Source organism: Aythya marila, assembly GCF_965140915.1.
Source record: "Aythya marila genome assembly, chromosome: Z".
NCBI classification, from domain to species: Eukaryota; Metazoa; Chordata; class Aves; order Anseriformes; family Anatidae; genus Aythya; species Aythya marila.
Genome location: NC_139080.1, coordinates 12,880,728 through 12,899,084, shown reverse-complemented (window position 1 = coordinate 12,899,084; position 18,357 = coordinate 12,880,728). Strand labels below are relative to the sequence as shown.

The following is an 18,357-nucleotide window of genomic DNA, read 5'->3' as shown; positions in this document are numbered from 1 at the left end:
CTGATGAAAACACCTCAGCATTCACTGAAAGACCTGGATGCAATGCAGCAAGTAGTAAGGCAGCAGGCTGCACACTGTATGACAAAGAAGAACAAACACATAAACTGGGTTATAACAGTATACCGGTCAGCTGGCATTTCCCATGCACTGTGTGAGGCACTGAATAGTGGCTGTAAGGGTAAGGGTGAAGTACAATAATGTAGTTAAAGGCCCAGTGTATGGTATAGGGGACTAGATCATGTTTGTTTCTGAAGTCTTAGCTTGTTCCTTCCTTATCTGAGTGCCTGACTTTACAGCCTGATGTTTTTAACACAGTTCCTGTAAAATGCATTTCATGTCTACACATAGACGCTGCTGCAAAAAAAAACACAAAGTGTGTCATATCAAACTGTAGCAATGATGTGAATGGGAATATCTCACCACAAAAAGAATTCTGAGATCTGCAATTGAAAAACCACTTAGAACCAGCTGACATAAACACTGAAAACAATAAGATACAGTCTTCTAGAATTTGTTCTGACTGAAAGCCTTTACCATAAAAATGCTCCTCAATGTTAATGTTTATTAAAAAGTTACTTGTGTAAACCAAGTAGGCACCTTCATGTACAGCACCAACAACTACATTCAATTTAACTGGATTTCCCTTTAGTTTATACACACAGCTGGGCCAAAACCCTTTCTCCACTCCCTTTTGCTAGTGAGATTTTCCACAGTGAACAGTTGGGACAGGAAGTGAGACATAAATGATAGCTCCTGTACAATATCCTCAAACACAATGTCCTCACTCCTGAAGTACAGCAGACACTAATAAAAAGTACTTCTCTCCCACATGTTTGCACCTCAGGATCATCTACTAAGTATGGCTGTAACACTAATAAAATAAAATAAAATAAAATAAAAACACAAATATAGATTAATTGTATGAAAAGGTTTTATAATACTTTCACTTCAAAAGTACTTCCTTTTTTGGCTGTTAAAGAAGGCCATTATCATATGGGGTTATTACCAATAATATACAGGTATCATCAATTTTAGGCATTTCCTTGTGGGCTGCTCACCTTGTTACTGCTGATGGCTGAAAAATCCGAAACTAACCTAACCTGTACTATTTCTAATAAAGATATACATATAAAGGAATACTGGGAAAAAAAAAAAAAAAAAAAAAAAAGTTGTATTATATTGAAACTGCCAATGTGTTGTTTCTTTGTTTTTCAAATGTTAAATATTTCTAATAACATATTTTGCTACAATAAACAGCTATTCTAACACTGGATGATCCACCTCACACCTACCAGACACTAACCTCTAAGGTTACCATAACTTATATTTTTCCAATTAAGGATGCCCATAATTGCTGCCAAAATGTCCACACATTGTTGAATATAGAATATATTCCTCTAGAATAATTTATAGAAAGCATAAACTTCTGAATTTGAAAACAATTTATACCTTAGCTCTCTATATTCAGGATATATTTCACCTAGCTACTAGCAATTGTCCACTAACTTTACGTTTGTTGTGTAATATTTATGAAATTAATATTAATATAAATTTAATAGGATGACTTTAACACTTTGTAATATAATATATACATAAAAATACCACATTTACTGCTGAACACACAGAAAATTGCAATAGGAAACTCACTACACCAATCCTTGGCTCAAATCAATTCACACTTTTGATGTTTTTTTCATCTAGTATCCTTCAAAATATAGCAAACTATGTTATAAAGGGATATACACACAAACCATTCAGGATTAAGGCTGCAATCTCTTTTTCGTTATACAAACAACAAAACAACATGGTTCTAACCCAAAGGCTACACATTGCCTTGATTCTGCAAGAAGAGTCAGTCACATGAACACTATTGTTGATGGAGTCCCAAACATGCAATGAGGTTGCACTGGGGTTCAGGTACTCATGCAGAACACGGATGTGCAAATGATTTTATTGGTGTAATTTTGCTTCTCTGATCCTTCACTTTGTTTCTCTCAAATTAAAATAAAATATTTCAAATGTAAAAAAATAAAAATAAAAATAAAAATGTTTTTAGCGGTATGCCTATTTCTACGTCCTTATACAAAAAAGATAAAAACAGTTGTACAAGATAGCAAAAGCTTCAGGGAAATGCTTTTTGTTGGAATAACTTCAGGGAAAACATTCAACCAGTTGAGAGAAAAAAGTATAAATAAAATATGTACATAGAAGAGGAATTCAGAACATACAAGGTAGTCAAAAGTACCAAGTAAAAGACAACAAAAAGAAAAAAAAAAAAACTCTTTTAGTTAAAATAATTGCTACAACTAATATCTCAAGAAAAAAATAATTTTGTATTTCCAAAACATGCATAAAATAACTAAAACCTTAAGCAGTTAGATGTTATGACAAGCAGTGGATCAGTATAAACTCCTAATGCTAGGGAAAATAAAGTATGAAAGTGAAATAGTCATGTTCCCTCCCCCTACAAACACTTAACTATGGCCTACATAGTGAAAAAAAAAAAAAAAAAGAAAACAACACTAAAATGTCATCTTACATTTCTACATTAAATACTTCTGCCTTAAATTTACAATTCCAAAAGCATGCTAAAACAAATAATTGAGGATTAACCATGTATAGTTCAGAAGAACAAAAACAAAAAGCTCACTACAAATCACAAATAGCCAGCACCTTAAGTTTCCCTCTATAAATACGCCTATTTTTGGTATCAGAAAAGTGCATGCTTTCTGACAAAAAAAAAAAAAAAAAAAGCTGTAAACAGAACGCTGGAAAGATAAACTTGACAGGAACTACATAACTACAGTGGCTGATTTCCTGTTCGTATCTCATATTTCAGTAAACCTCCTTAAATGAAAAATAAGGCAGAGAAATTCACAACTATTAGCTTAACAAACGCATTTTCGTTAAAACGGGAGTTGTTTTAATCAACGAAAGAAATGCTACAGCTAACGTCGCTTTCTGATGATGAAAACTACCCAAGAACTACAAGTACTTCTGCACAGTCCTTTCTTTCCTGTAAAGCAGAGTTATACTCGGCCCCTACGCACGCTACGGATCAAAAGAAAACAGCAATTCAGCTACACGCAGAGACAGGGACAGTTCGAGACAACTAGTGGCTCCCTCTGCGATTCATAAAGTTTAAAAATAAAAAGCTGCTTTTTCGGAGTGGAAATGGTTCCTCTCCACGCACGTAGGCCTGAGGCCCTGTTGCAAACAGTGTCTAACAGGACCAGGCAGCACAAAGACAGGAATGGGAGATTAGTGGGAGGGAGGGAGGCCGGGATTGGGGCTCAGCAGGATCTTCAGGCTTTTTAAAATTCAAACTGCTCCCTGACCAATACAAATCACGGACACGCTACTGACTACTACACGGATTTACAGCATTAAAAACACGCCTTCTACGTGACAGCTATATTAACTTCACCCCTTTAAACATGTATCAGGGCACTCGGAGGCACCCCCGCGCAGTTTTTAAGGCTCTAAACCACAATACCCGAGAAAGTTGCTATATTAGATACAATAACCAGCTATTACTACAACATATCTGCTCAAAGAGCTTAAAAACCTACTTTAAAAATAGATGAATTATAAAATGTTACTACTTGTTTACCATCTGCAAATTCCCTTTCTATATGAAAGGTGAAACTGGGTACCTCAAAATTTCCCTCAATTATGTAATTTCTGAAGGAGTACTTTTACAAGTTCGCAGGGCGTTTGTTTTACATCTACTTCAGTTTTTCACAACACTCTCAACTCTGCCACATGCTAAGTCCAAGATTTTTCCTTACTGAAAATTAGCCACCGTTTATGTATAAAGGCCTGACACTTAATCAACATTCACTTACAAAACGCATTTGACCTGTTAAAATGACACCTAATTACATATTCAAACATCACGGACACAAACAGCCAATAACAACCCCAGGCTCTCAAAGTGATATGGCCTGACAAGAAAGGATGACACTTTTCAACATTCCTCACTTTTCACTTGGTTCAATTTATCTTTGATTCCCGACTTCTAAGGGCAAGATCTCATCTTCATCCCGGTCCCCGAAATGTCACGAACGCACCGCTTCACACGCGACCCCTTCCCCATTTTCTGTTTCTTAGAAGGCACGAAATAGCATTTCTCGTGAATTTTGGACGTATTCCCCCAACGTCTACAGCGCGTAAACATTAAGATTGCGTGGAATACCTGGCACGATACGCTCCTCTATCCGTATTTTCTGGGTCTGCAGGTGTCCGTGCCGTGTCAATCACCCCACAAGCTCTAGTTTTATGCTATAAATACGCGAAGTGATTAACGCGCTGATCAATCGCTTTATTATTCGGAGATCAAGCGTTTGCACGTTATAAATCCATCTCCACGCCAACTTTTGCGTGTTCGGAGCGGAGTTGGGGAGAAACCCGGAGAGGGGGATTTTTTGCTCCTGGGCTATTTACATTGTCTCTCTCTCCCCCTGCTCCTCCGCTCACTCCTTCCTCAGTTCAGGGGGCTGTCTGCGCTGGGACCTCGCCTCCCGGCCCTGGCGAAGTTGTAAATATGGCACGGGCTCCGCGCACACTCGCGGCATTGTTTCCTTCCTCCTGCTTGCTGCTCCTCTCCGGGCCGAGGCCTGTCACCGAGCAGCCGCTTCGCCTCTCCCTTTAATCCTCGAGCTGGAGGAAAGGCGCTGGCCGCCGGGGCCTGCGCTCTCCGCCGGGCCTAGGCCTGCCGGCAGCCCGGGAGGAGCCCACCTCCTCCGCCAGCGCCGCGCCGGCAGCACGGGGGGGCTGCGAGACCGACACCTCGGCCGCCCGCTGCCCTCCGCCCCCGGAGCGGGGCCTGGGCTGCCGGCAGCGCTTGGGCCGCCGAGGGAAGGGGGGGGGGGGGGAAGGCTGGCAGGCCCGGCCCGCTGGCGGAGAGGGCAGGGAGGGGAAGGGGAGACGGCGACGACGACGACGACGGGGAGGGAGGGGGGGGGGGGAATTACCTGAGCAAATCGGCGTCTGAATCCGACGGGGAGCCGGGAGAGGGGGCGAGCAATCCGCCCCCCTCCCTCCTCAGAGGAGCCGCCGCTGCTGGGCCGCCGCCGCGGAGCAGGAGGAGGAGGAGGAGGAGGGGAGATAATATAACAACAATAATCCGGGCCGGGAGGGGGGCTGGCTCCTCTTCCGTCTCCTCCTCGGTGCAGCGAACATGTAGAGCCGGGGGGGGGGGGTGGTGGTGGTGGTGGTGAGGGGGGGGGGGGGGTAAAGCGGCCGGCGCGGATCCCGTCCCCCTGCGGCCGCCTCACAACATGGGCACGGGCCGGGCCGAACCGGTTCCGAGAGGCGCCCCGGGGCCGGGGGGGGGCGGCCGGGAGAAGGGAGGGAGGGAGAGAGAGGGAGGGAGGGAGGCGGGGGGGGGGCAGCGCTGCCGGGGGCCGCCGCCGCCGCTCCCTCGGTGCGCGACTGCGGGAGGCGGGCGGGGGAGCGAAGAGCAGGGAGGGAGGAGGAGGAGGAGGAGGAGGAGGGGGGGGGGGCTGCCGGGGCACGGCGAGTCGGTACCGGGCGGGGGGGCGGGGGGAGGAGGAGGAGGAGGAGGAGGAGGGGGGAGGAAGGCTCCCGTGCGTCGCTCTCGCTCCCTCTCAGAACAAAATGCCGACCGGAAGTGCAGCGGCAGGAATGACTCCCTCCACCGGCGCCAGGCGCCAACAGCCTCCCCCTTCCCTCCGCCGCCTCCTCCTCCACCTCCTCCTCCTCCTCCTCCTCCTTCTCCTTCTTCTCCTCCTCGGCCGCTCGCTCGCTCGCTCCGACGGCGCCGCGACTCCGCGATAGCCCCGGCGATAGCGCGACGACAGAGCGCCGGCAGCGCGCCGCTCCCCTCACAGCGCCGCCGCACGCCCGGCCGAGCCGCCGCCGCCCCGCTGCCTCCCCCCCGTCCCCACCCGCCGGAGAGCTTCTCCCTTTCTTTCTTTTTTTTTTTTTTTTTTCTATTTTTTTTCTCTCTCTTTTTTTTTTTTTTTAATTTTTTTCATCTTTTTTTTTTTTTTTCTTCCCCTGCCGGTGCTGGGCCGGCGGCCGTTGGGAAGCGGAGGCGTCCGGGGTCTGTTTCCGCCGGCCCCTGAGGGCTGCAGGCCGGCGGGGGCGCTCCGCGGGGCCGCCGCCGCCCTCCGCGTCCTTCTCCAGGGGCTCTCCGAGGCCGAGCCGCAACTCCCGGTGTCGGGGCGAGGGATCTGCAGCTGGACGTACAGCATTTTTTTTTGTTTGTTTGTTTGTTTTTCTTCTTCTTCTTTTTTTTTTTTTTTTTTTCTTTCTTTTTTTTTTTTTTTTCCTGGACGAGCACGGGGGAAAAAATGCAGGTGTTGAGGTGTTGAGCCTCACCGCTGGAGGGTGATGCTCCCCCCCCCCCCCCCCCCCCGTGCCCCGACAGCAGGTTTACTGGAAATATTTTAATCCTGGGCTGTGCTGGACTGTTTGGAGAAAGAGAATCCTAGTCTGAAAGGGTTTACGTTTTTTCCTCTGTACAGGTAAAACCGTGAATAAAGCATAGCAAGGAAGCTGCTACGCCTAATGAATTAACTGTGTCTTCTCACAGCTCACTTCTGTTGTTTTGCTCCTTGATACTGGGACAAAAATCACATTTAGAGGAAGCCTGGCTCATCTGCGGACTTCAGGATTCACCATACAGTTGGACACAGCTAGCTAGCTGTAAATATCCTGTGGCATATAAACACAGTCTCAGTTCTGGATGGATATGATTTGCACAAAGAGATAATACTGTACACAAATGCACTTGAATCTTGAATCCAGGTCTTGCACTTGAATCCAGGTCTTAGGATTTCCTGAACCAATGCTCTGTCTTTAAAGCAGAGTTAAAACGCATCTCTTAAGCTTAAACTATCAAATTCCTAATGTTGGATGAATCAAAGTTTGTTTTACAAGTGTGTTTATTTGAAAGTACAGAAATGAAGATGGCACTGGAGAATACGGTAATTCAGTCCTTCTATCTAATGGGCGTGCACTCATGTAAGTTTAATGGAGACAGAGTAAACCAGGCTCTGAAAGAAATGTATTACCTGTGTTCCAAGTTAATATAAAAGGTCCCAATCCTACAATTGTTCATGCATTTTCAGATTGTCCATTTGAAATAAAGGGAAATTACTGGTGTAGTTGATAAACGATGTTCATAGATCTTTGTGCTTATTTTAATAGAGTTCAATTCTGTAAGTCAAGGGAGAAAATGTATATAATTTTGTAATAAACTAAAGTTGAATAAGCTACCTATTTAGAGTTCCCATGCGTGTATGTATGTGGGCATACACACCTGTGAATTCAAAGGAAAATGTGATTCTAAAATTACAAGCTGGCCCGGGAATACTACTTTAATCTGCTTCTAACTTATTGTTAATAATTTGTGTTGTTGGAGTATTTATATTATTTTTTTTTAGTTGGTGATTCACTGTATAAATAAAATGTAAATACCGCAATTTTGTTTTTTATATGCCAGGGTCTTCCATATCAGATATGGCTTAGCCAGTCCAAACATCAGTATAAGACACAACAGGTATTTGATTCTTCTGTTTCAGTAAGAATTTTCCAGTGAGAATCTCACCAGCCCATTTTATGCTTTTATAATCCTTTTTAACTAAAGGAATTTGTAGAAATGGTCATTTTGTTTGATTACTATGGCATTACTATTACCTGCACAAGAAAATAACTCATTTAATAATTGTTTTAGAAAGTGTTACTGTAACACTTAGAAGTAAACAAGAATTTTCTTCCTTAAGGGAAATCAAATTAAGGAGGTTTTATTCCATTAGATATTACTGTAATTCAGTTCTAAAAATGAAAGGTCAAATTCTTTGACTGGGTTCAGACAAGTGGTTCCCCGTATTACTTCTGTCTTCAAATTGTCTTCTCAACAACAATTTATTGCAGAATGAGAGCTCACGTGTGTTTCTACAAATATTTTAGTACATATGGGTGTATCCCATTATATGTGAAATGGCCAAGAAATGGGATAATAGCAAGCATTTCAGAATACTATCAGAAAACATTTTAAAAGATACTTTAAACCTCATTTCTGCTCCAGGCCTTAGTCATGGGGTGGAGGTAGTCCTAATCTGTATGGGAGGAGCTATGCAGTCATACAACCATGACTGTGGCACACTAAGGAGTGAACACTGCACTAAACAAAGCTGGTAGCAGTGCGGAGGAGGGCAAAGCTCTCTGAATTCTCCTGATAAATCCACACCTATAGAGCCGTGAAAATGAGCTGCAAATTTCAGGGTGAAGTTTTAGAACCTAATCCTGCTGCCTTTGAAGTCAAGGGAGAACATGTCTTTTGCTTTAGAGAATGACTGGGCTCTCATAAATCTAAAGTATTTTGCACAGTCAGTTATTCTGAGACTCATTACTTGTCCTTCAAAGAGAACAAATAATTCGGTGCTTTTAATGTAACTTTAAAAGTCAGGAATTAAAGATCTTCATGCATACAATACTCTTTTCAAAACATGTTTCTCAAACCCTTTTCACCAAAGTATGTTAGTTGTAGGTATCACTCTTGCTGCTGTTTATGACTGTGTACTGAGACAAAAAGCTTTCCACTTGCAAAGACAGTATGCATGTGTGTTCTGCTGAAAATAGCGAAGAGTCCTTTCTGCCCTCTGCATTCTGATGTTCACCTCCCTGACATCAACATGTTGTTATTCAGCGCCATAAATTATACACAGTATGTAAAATAATAGTAAAAACACACCTAGCACCAATGTTTTCTTAGAGGTTGCTTGCTGCCATTAGATGTTTTCTCTAGAATGCATGAAACATGTACTGTACTTTTCCACTTTTGGTTTATTTAATGGCTGGTTTAACATACAGTTGCATGTCATTTTAATTAATTAATGGGATGCACAGACATTGTTACATTCACCTCTTATTAATTGATAGTTTGTATGCATTTCAGGACAGAATTTTTAACTAAATGCGATGTGTAAGTAAAATCAAAAATGTGGATGCCCCCTCCCTGTAAGTGCTCAAGGCCAAGCTGGATGGGCAACCTGTTCTGGTGGGAGGTGTCCCTGCCCATGGCTGAGGGTTGGAACTGGGTGATCTTTTAAGGTCCCTTTCAACGCAAACCATTCTCCAATTCTATGGTTGTGTATTTTTCTAGTGGTCAAAGTTTCCTACACGATGGTGGGAAATCACTATATAGTGATGTAATTGTTAGATATCACCTTAAATTTAAGTATTGAAATTATTGGGAATTTGGTGTTAAGACTCGACTACAGAAGTGAGTAGAATGAATGTAATGATAAATGCTGTATAACAAGTAATATAAAGTTACATTCTTTGCATTAACTTTAGATCACAGTAGCAAATAATAGCACCACATAATTAATTCTCTGGGGAATATTCATTGTAAGTAAGTAAGCAGCCTGAATGTCAGATCAGGACTTAAGTAGTAGAGGTAAAATAAAGAGCCAAGGAAGCCTGCATATTGAGGTGTAAATTAGCTGTACAATTACATGTTGCAAGTTTACAATTTGATGGTGACTATTTTTTTTTCCCTTTTTGGTAAGCCAGATGATGGTAACATTTTCCCCCTTATTCTAAGTATTTAGCATAAATTTCCAACAAGAATTTCACAACATGAAATAATACTATTTCATTTTTCAATTTCTTCTAAATTACACACTTGCATCATCTCAATGGTGTCAAGAACGTGCTACCGTTTGTACGAGGACAGGATATGGATTATTTGGCAGATACATCTTTTGAAATGTATACTAGTAAAAAAGTTTTCTGTGAAAGAAAACGATAGATTTAACCCAAGTATTTTCATTTGAATGTTACAGTCAGTTCCTGATTATTCAAAGCACTAGGGATTTTGAATAAAGTTAAAATACAGATAATGTGAAAGGGGTGTTTTAGACTATAAAATACAATAGTAAAATGTACTATGTAACAGAAAAAGAAGTCAGACAGATTATTCTTCTGGACAAGTAGCCTTGTAGCCCTTCCTGGTATTGTTGTATAAGGGCCACTACAGACCAAGTGACAGTTGTTTTTGTAAGGATGATCAGTTATCATACATTGTCATAGAAAAAAATCCGAAACCTGAAGAGGCTCCTGAGAGACATTTCTGTGGATACAGTTCACCACAGATGAACTTCAGAAAGGAAGCAGGTACTGATTCCTACAAATTCTTTTTTCTTTTAATTTTCACTCTTAAAAAAAGTAAACAGAACCAAAACCCTGAACCTCATAACTTTATTCTCTCAAAAGTCTCTTTTTGGACATGCACTGGGAAAGCAACTTAATGCAATGTTTTATAATAGAGACATAACTGGGTGCCAGTTATATAACAAATTCTGTACAATTTCATAGGAGCTGTGAAGGCTAACATGGATTATTTTGAAAGACAAGGATAAAAACATTATTTTTGTTGTAGTTTTTTCACTTTTTAAGGTGTAAAGGTAAATCAATACTGCTGTCATGGGCTACCAAGTCAACGTGGACATTCATCTTCTGGCAAAGGACGAAAGTTAAAAATTGGCCTAAAGGGCAATTCAGCACAAGCCAACAGCCACTCTTGTATGGATTAAAGACACATGAGAACATCTTATCATGCTTAAAATGCCTTGCCACTCCCTTTTTAATGAACTTGCCAGTAAAAGTAAGATTTAAGACAGACAGATGATTATCTAAATCATGTATGTTAAAATTGCTTCTTGGGCTTAGGCCTCTAAAAAGGCCTTTAAAAGAAAGCAGAACTTTTCCATTCCTCAGATACTGAGTGCATCTCAGCCAACATACTCAACGTCTACCTATAAACTAAAAGGTTATATGTATGCCTGGGAATGTTGTCTGGCATTGAGGCTAATAGCCACATAATGTTTAATGCCTACATTACTAAACTCCTTAATTCATTACAACAGGATAGACACATGCATCTACTGCCCATTGGGAATGGTTCCTGACTCAGTGTCACTAACTCCCAAACTGTGCCCAGGAATTGTTTGGGAGAATGCATGCCGGCATGCTTTTAGTCTGTGCCAAGGTCTGTCTGAACACTAATACACAGTTTTTAGACAAATTATTTCCAGTGTCTCTGAATGTTTTGTGGCAGTTTCATTTACATAACATTTTAGAGACACACCTAATGCTGTCTCCTCAAAATGATAATCAAAATGAAGGCAAGTAACAGAGAACCATGCTGCCCCACCTAGAGATAAATCATCTTTGTATTTCCAATTAATTCTTTATTGAAGTCATCATATATTCAGCATCTAACGTTTTAACCACAAAACATCACAAAAAAAAGTTTATTGGAATTTGGCCATCAAGTTATATACTGGTTCATCTGAAGGCATGTGGTCGCTAAAAAATAGTAAAATGTAATTCATTGTTTTTAAGCTAAATATGGAAAAGGAATAAGGACAAATACAACATCACTAGGTAGTTTCCAGATGATGAATATCCTCTTACACATTCTTTTCTCCAAAAAGGGGAGAAAAAGAAAAAGGATGATTCCATTTTGTAACTGGACACAATTGGCAACTTGATTCCCAGTGTGGCCATAGGGACTCACATCAGTCCATCTGCTTTGTCAGCACTTCAGAAGATGTGTGAGTGCTTCATTAACAGGCCAGAAAGCAGTATTAAGTTGTCACAGATTTAATTTCTCACAGACTTCCAACACCAAAGGCACAAAGCTTTTTTTTTTTTAACTTTTGATGGGGACAATAGGTCATCCAGAAAACTGAATTGTTGACTTGGAGAAGCTGCCTAAGCTTTTACAATGCAATTACATACTGATAGATATATCTGCCTAGGTGATGCAACTCTGCTGTAGAAAAAAAAAAAAAAAAAAAAAAAAAAGACCAAGAGAAAGAATATACCTTTTAGGAATGGTTAACATGGAATTTTCAAGTAGACATAACTTAAAATTCAAGTCAAAGCCATCTATTTATGAAAAATGCCCTTTTCTGCAACATGATCTATTTAAATTCTAGTTTTTCAATGTTTACATTTTTACATTTGTTCTCTGTCTGTTTTAAAATATCTACATGACTTCCCTTAGGTTCCCTAAACATAATTCATACTTTCATCCTCGTAGAGAAGAGCAGCATAGAAAATCTTGGCCTAAGAGAAAAATGTTTGGAAAAACAAAATGATAAGCATGCAGTTTTCTGAGAGGTTACAGATAACAGGAAATTGTTTACAAATCTTGACTATAATAAAGAGCACTAGTATATACAGAATTGTTAATTTATGTTAATTTATAGTTTTAAGTTACTACTAAACATTTTGTGGATTCGCCCACTTTATCTGCTGTATTCTTCATAAGGATTGCAATCCTGTGTAAGTATTGTACTCATGCAAAAGAAGACACAGTGACTGTCCTGCAGAGGCTGTACTATGTATACCTGTGCTTTTGCTTATCTGCTCTCCGTGGAGATTTCAATGCATTAAGGTAGCCTGTTATCCATAGTATTGGTGCTAGATAAAATATATTGCAGCTAGTGGTCATGAGCAGTGCTCTTTAAAATCTCTGCAAGAAGCAGTTAAACTTTGTTGAATAAGAACAGTCTCCACCAGAATATGGGTGCATGTCACCACCCAAAACAAAGGCACATGTGGGCGGCACATGTTTTGTTGGGTATTATTTTGAGGATAGGCGTGTGTGAGAAAAAAGATGTAAAATGCCATAGAAACAGATGCAGAGAAGACACAGAACCCCAGACGCAGGCTGGAACACTTTCATAGCTCTAAGTAAAATGGAGCTAGAGAGATTTAAGGTGACTATCAACCAAAAAAGGACTTGAGGCTTCATGAGTGAAACTTTCCCTTGGTTTCAGAGGAAAGGCACATATGCACAATCTTTGTAAATAGAATGTATGCAAATCATAGAATCACAGAACGGTTGAGGTTGGAAGGGACCACCAGAGATCATCTAGTCCAACCCCCCAGCAGGGTCATCTAGTGCATATTTGATACTATCACATGGTTTTTCTGACAGAGACAATCCACTAGTCAAAACATGTAATATATTTCCAATTTTAAACAGTGAATTGATCAGCCATCTGAATGGATCCATAAATTATAATAACCTGGCAACACTCAAAATATAAGTTTTCCTGACAAAAAAATATATACACATGCCACATAAAACACTTTTTATACTTCTATCCACTAGATATTCTCCTGAATTTACTCATTACTTTTGTACTTTCTGTGGTTCCATTTCTGTTTCTCTACATTTCCACAGTTAAGTCAGTCTTACTCCAGGCTACCCTAGTGATCACTCTCTTCTGGTCAAAGTGTTTGTTTCTCCTGCATTTCCTTGGGCAATGTTTATCTTTTCTCTGCCATTAGACTGTGTTTTCCCTAATGTATTGGAGCGGTTTCCTTCTTGCTCCCAAGCATAAAGGCAGCATATAAAAGCCCTCATTTGCCTTCTTTTACTATCTTGACTTTTCTCATTGGGAAAAACAATTCAAAATCTGAACCCCTAATTGTTCTTCTTAAAGAATCTACCGTCTTAAAAAGGTAAGCTATGATCTTACCAGTTTTATTATTTCTGGTAATTGTGTTTACAGACTAGTTAAACTCCCCAAAGAAGAATGCGTCTTTGAGTAGAAGGTGAATGTATAATTTGTTTTGGTGAGCATGCCATTTTAATTCTATTTTGCCCTGCAGAATTTATACAGAAAATGTATTTGTGCTTGAATAATGTTTGTATAAAGAAGTTTGTTACATAAGGGATAACACGTCAGTAAAGAGATTAATTGTAAAACTCATGTTATAAAACTTATATTTAAAGTATAGTACAGCATAAAATGTACTTAAAAGAAAATAGGTTCAGAAAGATTGTTATATATGCGTAGACCAGATTACACTTGAAAGTATGATCTTTCCATTTTAATTTTTTTCACACATAGTTCAAGAATCCTCACTTAGACTACACAGTAAACGTTTCATTTATTTTTTGATTTAAAATGTAAATGTTGTTCTGTGTTTATAGTTGTGAAGAATTTTGCATATTACTTATACTATGAAAAACTGGATGTTCCTTCAGAAACTTCAGAAGTACTAACGTTGACTGTCCAGCTTTGGGGAATGTTGAGTCAGGATATACAGGCTATGTATTTTGATGCTAACCTCATCTGAGTTTTCTTTAAGACAGCAGTTTAATGAAAAAATTCTCATCTAAACAAATACTAATAGAAATATAGAAGTTTGGAGGGTTTTTGTTTGTTTTAGAATCTAGATTAATAAAGGTGAATGCAGCTTTTTCTACTCCATTTGGATTTTGAATGGAGAACATCAGGTTTTATTTTATTTACAGTTAGTCCTGTGATATTTTTCTGCTCACCTTGTTTCCTAAATCTTCTCATTTATACCATGTAGAATTTCAAAAGAGAAAAATGTTTAATATTCCTGCATCGTTGGTGACTAACCCAAAAATATAGTATGACCTGTGAGGAAAGGATTGTCATGTAAGTATCTTATGGCCCTTCTGTAAGTTTTTTTTTTTTCATTATTGGGAATATTGTGTAACATAACACTTGGATGACCTTCCACAGCATTGTGAACTTAGTATAAAACTGCAAAACTCTTGAACATTCAAGATCTATCACTTTATTTTTAGCTGTTACTTACATATTTTTTCTCTTTTTCAGTCCTCCTTTAAAAATCTTCCCTCCCCAAAATAATAATTAAAAAAATGTATGAAGTTTTTTCTTACCAGGCCTCTACCACTTTTGCCCTCTTCTAAAAGCAGTTCAGAGGTGTCTGTTTGAAACTTCTTTACGGATAGGGCTCTTCACATGTAATAGATACAACTTGTCCAGTACCCCAAAATTTCTTTCAAAATGCTATATACTGATGCCAATATGCCTGAAATAGAAAATTTAATATGTAATTTCAGGGAAATTATAGAACAGTAATAATCTGGTAATAGAAAAAAAACTACATGCCTAGGTAGCTGTAGAATAATAGCTAGTTCTTGGCTTGGGAATGTTTTCTGCGCATTGGCAAAGATTTAAAGGCCAAGTTCTTGCAACTGTGTATGTGCCAAGGAAAAAGTTACAGTACAATTAATCTAATAGGTTTCCTCTTGTATACACACTTTCCTTTGACTGCAAAAACATACTGCAGCCTTTTTCTTAATTAAATGCTATTTTTGGCTGTGTGTTGATTTAGAGCTCAAGAAAGGTTCTGGATTGCTAGTTTAGTGGATTGAAGTCCTTATTTATCCATAAAAACAAACAGAGCAGGAACAACGATTAATGCATTCTTCCTTGTGCTATTTCACTGTTGTGCCCCAGAAGGACCACCACAAAGGTTATAATATAGTTCAATCTCTTCCCTGTTGTATGTGGAGACTCTGCATATAGTTGTGTTATGACAGTATTACTGCTTATACTCTGAGCTGGTTCGCAAAATTGGGCAGACAAGAAATGTTCTTATTAACTATACACAAGAAAATATAAACTAAAAGAGGGGGGAGAGGCTTCCCAAAGATTATACCCTTCCCGTTCACCTCATTTTAGGCTCTTAATTTGTTTATTCTGTGTGGTTTTGATTCGCTTTTAAGTTTCAGAGTTTCTCAGAGGAAGTGGGCTTGGCATTTTATAGTTGCCTGGGAAGCGCTGCACATGCTTATGACTCTAGTGAAATATTTTCAGTATGATGGAAAGCTCTCATGTTTATCACTAATAAGTTGCTCTTACACCAGCTACTACATGACCATTTAAAGTGACCTCCATTTCTTTCTAACTAGGCACAGATCAAAGGACACAGTTCCTTGCTTTCTTGAGGAGTTCTTATTAAGACTCCACAGGATAATCATTTAATAGCAAAAACAAACAAACAAAAAAACATTTCTGTGCAACGTTTCCGCGTATGTATTTTTCCGTTTTAAGCAGATCCACGGGACCACAGCCACCACAACCAAGCGTCCCAGCCCCACCGCCCAGAGGTCTGGAGGCACCGGGTGCCTCAGCGCGCCCCGGGAGGGTCCCAGCTCCCGGTGCTCGGACACTTGCTGAGGGACCCGTCCTTTGTCACACCTCTTCTAAGCAGCTTTTGGCTCGGAAGGGCAGGTTACAATACTGTCGGCACTACAGAAAGCCACCAGACTCCTGGCTGAGCAGCAGCACCCCGGGCTGCCCCAGGGCGGACGCTGCCCGCCCTTTTGTCACTCCCAGCCCCACTGCCACCACCGCTCTCACGCCCGCCCGTTTCTCCTCTCCTCTCAGTCCCACGCAGGTAACCGGGGACTGTCAGAAGCAGCCCGTGAGGAGGGAAACTCTGGTGATGCTGGAGAAGGAATTCAAAGCGGCTCTAAATGCCCCCACAACGCCCTGCCAGCCCCAAATGCGCTACCGGGTGCCGCAGCGCCTCCTCCCCCAGACCAGGCTGCGACACGGCCCGGCCGCCGAGTGGAACTGAGGAGAGACCTGCCCTCAGAATTTTACCTCAGCTTCACCTCTTTCCGTTAACAGATCCCCTCCTCGTGCCTTATAGACACTGTTTATCCCTCTTCCTTTGAAATTTTGTCACGAATTTTAGAGCGAGTAATTAACAATGTGGAAGCAGGCTCCCCCCTCGCCGGGTAATGGAGCAGTCCGCTGGGTTCCTCAGCGCCGGCTCTGGGCTTTTTAACTCCTTTTCCGCCAAACCCCGACTCTTATGTGTAAAAGGTTATTATTATTATTTTTTTTTTTTCAGATAAATGGCTCGGGTCCCGCCTCGAGCCCCGCCGCACTTAAACGTTTGGGAGAGGGTGGTCAGGGTGGTCAAAGCCCTCTCATATGGACGGTGCCAAACGGTGGAAACGGCTACTGGCTCCCCCGGTGGACTTAGATGCCACCAGGTAAAGTTACCTGTTGTGAGTTGCTATGAAGTGTTGTGGAGATAAGTGACAATGCTTAAATATTGATTGGGTAAACGGCTTTCTCTCTCTCTCTCTTTTTTTTTTTTTTTAAATTATGTTTTGCAATGTAAACCTCTGTAGACCCTGCCTGTCGCCTACCTGCCACCGAGGTCAGCGATCCCCCCCCTCTCTGGAAGACATGCCTTGGTCAAGGGAGAGCAGTTGCTCCTCTCAGGTAGGTTAAGTCACATTCCAGAAAAAACATTTTTTTTTTCTCTTAACTTAAGCTGTAACTGGGGATAAGGAGATGACCTAACCTGAGACCTGGGGTCCTACCCTACAGTTCTCATTTTAAGCATTTAAGTGTCTATGGTGAGATGGATACAGATTTGGTCTTTTCCTGATTAAAATTTCTAAGGAATTAAATAAAATTGTACCAAAAGTACTTATATTTTAAAATAATATGCTGTGAGGGGTCTTTTAGATCAAATTTCTGTTTCTTCAACTATTGCTTCATTTCTCTATTCCTGCTTCCCTTCAAGAGGCAATTCAATCCCTCAAAAAGCTTCAGTTATACTAAATAAAGCTTATGAAAAACCTATTGACTTCTTTTCTGGTCTCAGCCTCTTCAGTCTCTTGGCTATATAGAACACTAGAAACCCCATTTCCCTTCCTCAGAGTCTCCTCTTGGATTCACAGCACTGTCTCTCTCTGGTATTTTCTCTGCCCCCCTGCAAATGTTCTTTGGCTGCAAATGTTTTCCTCCTGTTATTTTCCTTCTCTTATATCTTTGCTGGATCAGGATCTTTCTTTAGACCACCCTTTTTTTCCATTATCTTTCACTCTCTGATTCTCTCATGATATTGTTCTGAACCATACTCAACCTTATGGTAAGAACCATTTACCTTTTTAAAGTAAGAAATGGGGTAATATGGCTTGAACTAAAAATTGTTGCTTTTACAGCAGTTTATTAAGATTATTAGGGATGTGCTGGTAGCAGTGAACATGTGGAAAGAGTTCTGGTAGAATTTCTGCAAGTTCATGTCTCCTGCACTAGAGAAAGCAAAGAATTTTTTCAGTGTAGGAGACATGAAATGCAGCTGTTCTTCTACTAGAACTCCAGTGCAGGACACACTGGAGTGTGAGGACTAGAGGACTACACTAGTGCAGGAGACACTTTTCCAGAAGCCTCCTAAGTTGTATGTATGGATGCACATGTGCCAACTCATAGGGTACTTAAGGCCAAGCAGGGTGAGTTACTTGTATTGCTGCCTGACAATTAGTGGATACTAGTATCACATTTCCTATAACAAACTAGCATTAGAATATTTAAAGTTATTACAGCTTTATAACTTCTTGTCTGAAAAGTGTTTTATACATTTGGTTTATATTTCAACATTAGGTCAAGTTTTCTAATCTAGAAAGCACACATGGTACACAACTGCAACCACAACCTTTAAAAGTAAAAAGAGAAGGAAACCATTTTGCAAAATAACAACAATAAATTG

The 18,357-nt window shown here is 40.6% G+C and overlaps 1 protein-coding gene across 8 annotated transcripts in view; it reads right to left on the bottom strand.

Moving 5' to 3' along the window:
- Positions 1 to 5,409, bottom strand: part of NIPBL (NIPBL cohesin loading factor) — a 163,704-nt gene extending 158,295 nt beyond the window's left edge. For 4 of the 8 annotated variants that reach the window (XM_082782995.1, XM_082782994.1, XM_082782998.1 and 1 more), the window contains exon 1: positions 4,977 to 5,409. The gene's annotated coding sequence lies outside the window, so the exon portion shown is untranslated. Of the gene's footprint in view, positions 1 to 4,198; positions 4,834 to 4,976 lie in introns of those variants that run through there. The other 4 variants (XM_082783000.1, XM_082783001.1, XM_082783002.1 and 1 more) reach the window with 3 other exon arrangements.
- Between the last annotated feature and the right edge of the window lie 12,948 nt (positions 5,410 to 18,357).